Raw genomic sequence first — 8,813 nt, 5'->3', positions numbered from 1 at the left:
AATGAGAATGGTGGACTAAGCCAAATTAGGAGGTTGAATGAGCCCAAATAATTGTACATTTTTGGGGCTGATCATCAACCAAGGCTTCCAAGACTAATAACTCAACCCAAGAAAAGGAAACATGAGAACCAACAAAAAGAAATCATGAAAGTAAACCCACAATCACCATGGCTATCCAGTAAATGGAAAGGCTAGACGATCCACTGTCAATGCAAGCAATTCTTCATGTCAATGATAGATCACAACCAGGAAACCACATGCATATGCCATTCATGCCAAAACTAGTGAATAAATCATACATGCAACTCAGCACCTACAATAAAATATGATGTAGTTACAGATGTTGATTCCTTCTTCTGCTTTCCTGCTCTTCTTTTGCCTTCTTTCTCCAAGAATTCAAGTATGCCACACACTCCAAGAGTGCTCCAAGAAATCTCTAAGTATCCAATAGTATGAGAGAGAAAGAGAGAGAAAAATCAAAGAGAGCTCCAACACTGAACTGACTAAAGGTTACCAACTGATCCTCATAAGCCTTTTTATGAATAAGGCCTCTATTTTCTTTGTTTTCCATTATTTTCCTTAATTTTCCTCCTCACATGCAACCTGTGACCTTTCACCTCCATTTTCTCCTAATTTCCATTATTTCCATAAATGTGCCAAAATGCCTTTTAATTCCCTAGCCATTTCCTTTTCCAATTTCCTTAGCCATAAACAACCAAATGAACACTCCCTAGGATGTCTTTCCCAACATTCAACTTGGAATAAGTGTCACATATATCCGTGGTTATTGTTTTTAACTTTATTACATGAAATTTTCACTAGGTTTGTTACAGAACTCTCCCCCTTGGGGGACACCATCCTTGGTGTTCAATCACACATATACCTAAGAAACATGCTGAAAGAAGACATACTGCTTATGGAAATTTATAACACAGCTCAATGTAGTAATTACAATGAAAGATCTAGTTAAGAGAAAACATCATGACAACATGACAACATATTGCATAGTGGAGCTTTATAACACAGCTCATTACGGTATTTACAATTATCATCCTGCTGATTGCCAAATCATATGACATCATACCATCATGATAACATAACCACATGATAGCATAATAACATAACACCCATACCTCATAGTGGAGCTTTATAACACAACTCATTACATTATTTACATCCATACACGGGTGTACATATAACAACATCATCAAAATATATATATCAAACATATGCCAAATCATATATCAAACATATACTAACATCATATTTAAGCATACACCAAGCCATCATAAGCAAATACTAAACCACCAAATCAAAGTTGCTTTGCCTAAACGAGAAAAAAAGGAAGGATACATAGCTCGCATCTGGTCTACCATCTCCCATGTAGCTTCATCGGGCCCAAAGTGCTTCCATTGCACTTTAACTTTCTCTATTTCTTGGTTCTGGAGCATGAGCACCTTTTTCTACAATATACACTAAGTCTCCAGCTGGAATTGTCCATCTAGTTCCACCTACAATACAGACCAATCAATCACATGATCAACATTTTTAACATACTTCTTAAGCAATGAGACATGGAAAACATCGTTGAATTTCACTGTCGGAGGCAGTGCAAGTCGATAGGTTACTGACCCAATCTGCTCAATAATACTAAATGTTCCACAAAACTGTGGTGCCAGCTTGGCACATGATCCAATCCATAAGGAACTTTTCTTCGGTTTGATGCGCAAGTACACCTATTCCCCAACCTGAAACTCCTTGAACAACCTATTCTTGTTTGCATAACTCTTCTACCTACCCTGTGCTTCCTTCATATTTTTCTTGATCAGCTACATATTTTGTTTCATGTCTGCCAACATATCTGGTCCAATCAATACCCTGCTAACCGGATCACGCCAACTAATGGCAGTGTTACAACTCTGCCCATACAATGCCTCAAAAGGACTCATCCTCAGTGACTCCTGATAACCGTTGTTGTAAGAAAATTCAACCAAAGGGATATACTCTTCCCACTTGCATTGTTGATGCATCACATACATCGTCAACATTTCCTCTAATATCCTATTGATCCTCTCTGTTTGTCCATCCATCTGCAAATGATAAATTATATTAAAGGCCAACACTGTGCCCAAACCTGCAAATAACTCCTTCCAAAACTTAGAAGTGAACTTCGCATCCTTGTCTGACACAATATTCTTCGGAACAGCATGTAGTCTAACCACATCTCTGATAAATACCTATTCGACATCACTAGTTGAGAATGTAGACTTCACCGGAATGAAGTGTGCAACCATTGTTAACATGTCCATAATGACCATGATGGAATCATGTTGCCTCATTGTCTTCAGAAACCCTGTGATTAAATCCATGGAAATGACCTCCCATTTCCATTCTGAGACAGAGATCGGTTGTAGTAGTCCACCTGGATGTTTACACTCTGCCTTCACTCACAAACAATCAAAACATCTCGCCACAAACTCTTCTACATCCCTCTTCATATTCATCTAATAGTAATACCTCTTCATTGTTGTGAGTGTCTTCTGGTAACCTAGGTGACCTGAATACGGTTTCACATGAAACTCCCTCAATATCATCTTCTTAAGGTCATTGTCATCTGACACATATATCCTTTCTTGGAAGCTGACCAATCCACCTACCGCAAGACAATAATCCATGTCCTATGCACCTGCACATGTACCTTTACATATTCATGTGCTTGTGCTTATACTGCCACATGTACCTATACTATCACGTATAACTGTACATGTACCCTGCTGCAACCTATGCACAATCTCCATATATCTGACAACCTATTGTCCTTCCCACAAGATCATGTCCTGTAAATCTGTCCCATATGAGCTCATAGTTGCTAAGTGATTCACATGTATTTGTCTACTAAGAGCATCTTCCACTTGATTCTCCTTGCCTTTGATGTATTTGATCTCAAAGTTGAACTCGTTGATTGTGGCCAACCATCTAGCCTGCCTGGCATTCAGATTCGGCTGGTCAAACAAATACCTCAACCCAATGTGATCACTCATAAGCACAAACCTCATGCCAAAAATATGGTGTCTCCACATCTTCAATGCATGTGTAATCACTGCCAACTCGAGATCATGTGTCGGTAGTTTTGCTCGTGATCGTTTAGTTTCTGGGACTTATAATATACCACCTATCCATCCCGCATAAGGATTCCACCAAGCCCTATCTTACAAGCATATTTGCATACCACAAACTCTTTGTCTAGATCAATAATCTGTAGTACTAGTGCATGTGTGAGCAATTTCTTAAGCTGCTCAAAGCTAGTCTCACACTCTTCAGTCCATTCGAAATTCTTACCTTTCCTCTATAATGATGTGATGGGGTAAGAAATATGCAAGAAGCTCCTAATGAACCTCCTATAATAACTTGTCAGACCCATGAAAGATCTCACCTTCTCCACACTCTTAGGAGCTACCCACTCCATGATGGCCCTTATCTTCTTTGGATCTACTGTAATACCCTCCTTGGAGACAACATGTCCCAAGTAGTGTACCTCAGTCTGAAAGAAGCCATATTTTCTAAGATTAGCATATAATTAATGCTCTCTCAACAACCTCAACACAGCTACTAAGTGCTCGTCATGCTCTTCCTCACTCTTAGAATATATCAGTATATCATCAATGAATACAATAACAAACTTTTCCAAATATGCACGCAACACGCTATTCATCAAACACATGAATGTAGTTGGAACATTCATTAATCTAAATGGAATAACAACAAACTCATAATGTCCATACCTGTTCCTAAAAAAAATCTTGTAAATGTCCTCCTATTTGATGCTTACCTGATGGTATCCGTATCTCAAGTCAATCTTCGAGAACACCATTGCTCCCTTCAACTGATCAAACAAGTCATCAATCCTCGAAAAATGGTACATGTTCTTCATAGTCACTTTTTTCAGCTACCTGTAATAAATGCATAATCTAAGGGTGCCATCTTTCTTCCTCACAAACAATACATGTGCGCCCCAAGGTGATACACTTGACCTAATGTACCCCTTGTCCAACATTTCGTTCAATTGCAACTTTAACTCAACCAACTCAAGTGTGCTCATCCTGTAAGGTGCTTTTGATATTGGAGTTGCCACTGGCACTAACTCAATAAAAAATTCAACTTCCCTGTGAGGTGGAAACTCTGTAATGTCCTCAGGAAATACATCCCTGAACTGTTGTAAAATTGGGTACATATTCAACACATTTGCATCCTCAATCTCCTTACCCTTTTCACTAGAAATATGTACTACAAATAGCTTGCACCCTTTCTTGCGACTACGCTTTGCTTGCATAGTTGTCACCATCCTAACTATTGTGACTTTCTTCTTACCTTGCAACACTCTTGGTTCCCCATTGTCATCAACACACTCAATAGATTTTTCATAGCATTCAACCTTGGTTCTATGTATATACAACTAAACCATGCTCAATAACATATTATATGAACCCAATGGTAATACATTCAAGTGTGTTGCTATAGGCATACCATTTAAGTCAAACGTGCAAGCTCTTACCCATTGATGAACTTGCTTCTTCGTACCTGTATCCAACTACACTAACCAAGACTCGGCGTGCAATTCCCTACTCAAACCACACTTATCCACCAAGTCAAGACTAACATAACTATAATTATGTTGGCATTATGATGCATGTGTTGTACTTGATGGCAACCCACTTGTAGAAGAACAACTCACTTATATATATCTAGATGAATCTATAGAAGAGATATCAAATGTGACAGAATACATGGGATTCAGGACAGCTCAAAGGAATCAGATGACAGTTCTCAGTATGACAAGTTAGCTTTGCATGTGTTGTACTTGATGGCAACCCACTCGTAGAAGAACAACTCACTTATATATATCTAGATGAATCTACAGAATAGATATCAAATGTGACAGAATACATGGGATGCAGGACAACTCAAAGGAATCAGATGACAGTTCTCAGTATGACAAGTTAGCTTTGCCATCAAGTCCAAAGGGGGAGATTGTTGGCATTATGATACAAGTGTTTTCCTTGATGGCAAAATGATAGATCATAGTGCAGCAGGTCAGTAGAAAAGAATTGATGATCAGACTACAAAAATGAAGAAAGAAGAGTATATACGCAGGTTCACTATATACCAAGTCGCGTACATATGCATGTTATACGCAGGTTCACTATGTACCAAGTCGTGTATATACGCAGGTTCGCTATATACCAAGTAGGGTATACACGCAGGTTATACACGCAGGTTCACTATATACAAAGGCGCGTATACACGCGGGATTGCTGATCAAAAGTCGCGTATGCGTATGCACGCACTTTCATGCACGGAAAAGCGCGTACATGTGGGAAAGCTTATTTTTGGGTCCGTGGTATTTAGACCTATGGTTTTGGTCCTTGGTATTGCATCTGAAGTGTTGAACCTAGGTATTGGGTCCCTAGTATTGGTTCTAAATGGTTTTGGACCATGGTATTGAGTAAGGCCTAAGACTATAAAAGGAGAAGAAGATCATTAGGCAAAGGCAATTTTGAGAAGTGATGAATATCTAATGAAGTGTGAGATCTAGTATGCTGGTTATGGGTTTGTGATGCTGTGATTGATCTGAACCAAGGATGCACCCATGTGAATGATGATGAACGATGGATCGAGATCTTAAGGCTTGGAATGTTTTATCATTATATGGTTTGATTATGGATAGACTAGATCTGAATTATTGACGCATGTTTTATTGTATGAATGTTATGATCTAGGTATGACTGATGTCTAGAACAGCTGCAAAGTTATGAGTAAATATTTGCAAATCTGTATGCGGGTTGGCTTTGGTGAAAGCGCATATGTACGTTGGTTTGATTCATCATAGTAGCGTATACAATATGAGACATGATATTTGAAGTTGAAGTTGGATCTGGTTATTGTTGCAGAGTTCTGTTGTCTGTTCTGTGTTCTGGTGATTGTGTTGTTGACAGGGTTTCAGTGTTTCAGTATTGGGTGATTCAAAGATTGATGATGTAGGTGTAGTTGATGGGTATTTTGTAGTGGTGATTGATTTTTTGCTTCAATGTTGTTGATGGGTCCAGTATTAAAATTGGATGAAACGTGGCCTTCAGATTATGGTGTTGTGCTTTAGGAGTATCCAGTCTGAAAATTTATGAAACATGGCACCTAGAGGAAGAAAGAGAAGGTTCTAGCCTTCTGTAGGTCAGCACCTACGTACTAGTACATTAGCTAGTACAAGATCTAAGGGGGTGGCAACTCCCTTCCAGTAGCAGTTGGAAAATGAGTGAAGTTTGGAGCATTCAGTAGGCTGGCACCTACGTACTAGTAAATGGATCGGCTAGTACAAGAGCTAAGGGGGTTGTAGCTCCCTTCCAGGAGAGTTTAGAGAACGAGAGAAGGTTGTAGCCTTCTACAGGTAGAAGCCTGTGTACTGGTATAAGACTGCACCAGTACAGAACTATTGTATAAAGAAGTTTCTTATTAAAAAGAAGATTGAGACGACTTGCAGCAGGTGGTTTTCACCCACATTGGGTTTCCACCTTACATCATGGTGTTCATGTGTGCTTCTTGTGTGTGATGATCTATTCTATTTTACTGCTCCTGTTTACTGTTCATATGGTTAATAATGTTCTGATGCACTCATTAAGGATCAACTAACTGAATCATAAGTTTACTGGATATACGCTTGTTGCATTACACACAGTTGCATATACACACGGTTTGCCTTAACTGAAGTATCGTATATGAATCTTAATATGGAAATGAAAAAGTTTTATTGATTTAATAATATTGATTCACCCCCCCTCTCTGTATTATTTCCAATAAAATAGATCCAGGTTCAATCAAAATATAAATAAATTGATCACAAACCTTACCGTCCATCTCAATGATAGATGCTTGGTGTTCTGCATGCCTGTTGTCCAGAGCTGCATAGATACGAGGAATGCTCTAGCCAACATCTCCAATAGTCTGTACCTCATGTGCACTATATATCTGGGGTCTACCACCCTGATTCTACGAACAATCTCTCCTGTGATGATCTTTGCCACAAGTTCAACACTCTACGGGATTCCAGCCTCCATCCTTGTTCTTCTCTTTAGAGTGATGTATTTTTCCTCTATCTGATGCATTGAACCTCTTAGGAGGTGCAACATTCCCCTTGTTATCTGTACTTTGTGGCCTTGCTTTCTTTTTATCCCATTTTCCTTTGTTCTTTACATTACCTCTCCAGTTTGGCTTAGTCTTAGTTATGCACTTTGATTGTTCATAGCAATGCTTTAGATTTCAAATGGCCTCCTCCAATGATCTAGGCTCATCGAATTCAATCATGTCTTTGAATTCAACTGATAGTCCACTAATGAATCTTTGAATCTTAGCCTTCTCCTCCTTGAGTTAAGGCACATACCTCAACAGTTCCAAGAACTTACTGGTGTACTCATCATCTATCATGGATACCATCTTTAGTTCATAGAAATATTTTTCCTTGTCATCGAAGCATCTCTCTAACAGATACTTCCTCTTGAATAACTGCTCAAATTCACTCCAAGTCAGATATTCCTCATTTATATCTATGACATTCTTCACATCTTCCCCCCAGATGTCTGCTTTACCTTTAATACTGAAAGTAGCCACTCTAGCTTTCCTATTCTCCAAGTAGTCATGCAACCTAAAGAATTTATTCATACCAAGAAACCATGCCTCTGTATCTTGTGATCTCTTTATCTCTTCATCAAAATTAGGTGGTTTTTCCTTCTTAAATACATCCAGAAATTATCCCCTATCATTCCTTCTATAAGGATGATACCAATGACGATCATACTGCCTATCTGAATCAGAACTATAATCAAACTTGTGTCTATCCCTTCTCTTCTCCGAAGTATCCAACAATCTTCCATCTCTAATTGTATCATCTCTATCAAATCAATGACCACCATGTGATCTACTACCATATTCCCCAATAGTTTTATCTTCTTGCTCATGAATGATTCGTAGTGGTCCTCATCGCGGCAAATCCGATAAGCTTTGAAGTATTACTTCATTCACCTCTGCTAACTTTTCTTGTGACTATATGAGTCTGTCATTCTCTGCCTTACAACTCCTTATCTCCTCCTTTAAACTTCTCAATGTAACTGCCAAGTCAGAGGGGTTCCCAACACCATACTGCTCGTCGGATTCATAAGGAGAGTATCTGTAGTCAACCATATTGCTATCCATTTGATATTTCTTCCTGTAACGCATACTATGTCAGATAAACCAATCACAACAAATCATGTACCTTAGCATAACTTGGGGAGGATACCTTGTCTACAAGATCAACAAATCAACATGATACATGTATAACATAATCATAACAACATATAGGTATACACAATTAAATGTATCAACTCATAAACACTACTCTAACTAGGGTCAAGTCATCAATGCAAGGCCATATCAAAAATGCATGATATGACCTCATGTATGACAAGAACCATTATTCCATTATACACATTGCCACATGCAACTAGAAGTATGCATAATTAATGCCAAACCAACTAAAAATATGCATAACCACATGTACTCAAACATACTCGATCGGTTCTTATAATCATCCTACAAGACTAATGCATGTAATCAAAATATTAAAAAATGTAACCTAACGTACAAGGATGTAAGTAGGTACTATGAAATCAACATGTAAGTGACATGTAATCCATACACAGTTATTCACATTCTCATTTCAAATACATTTCATGAAATCAATAACAAATTCTTCATGATAACCATACTACAACCCTAATTTGACATCA

The sequence above is a fragment of the Pinus tabuliformis genome, chromosome 4_2 (assembly GCF_031772625.1).
Source record: "Pinus tabuliformis cultivar Carrire ecotype Pingquan chromosome 4_2, CPIR1, whole genome shotgun sequence".
Lineage (NCBI taxonomy): Eukaryota > Viridiplantae > Streptophyta > Pinopsida > Pinales > Pinaceae > Pinus > Pinus tabuliformis.
The sequence above is the reverse complement of the archived record's forward strand: the minus strand, read 5'-3'. Positions refer to the sequence as shown.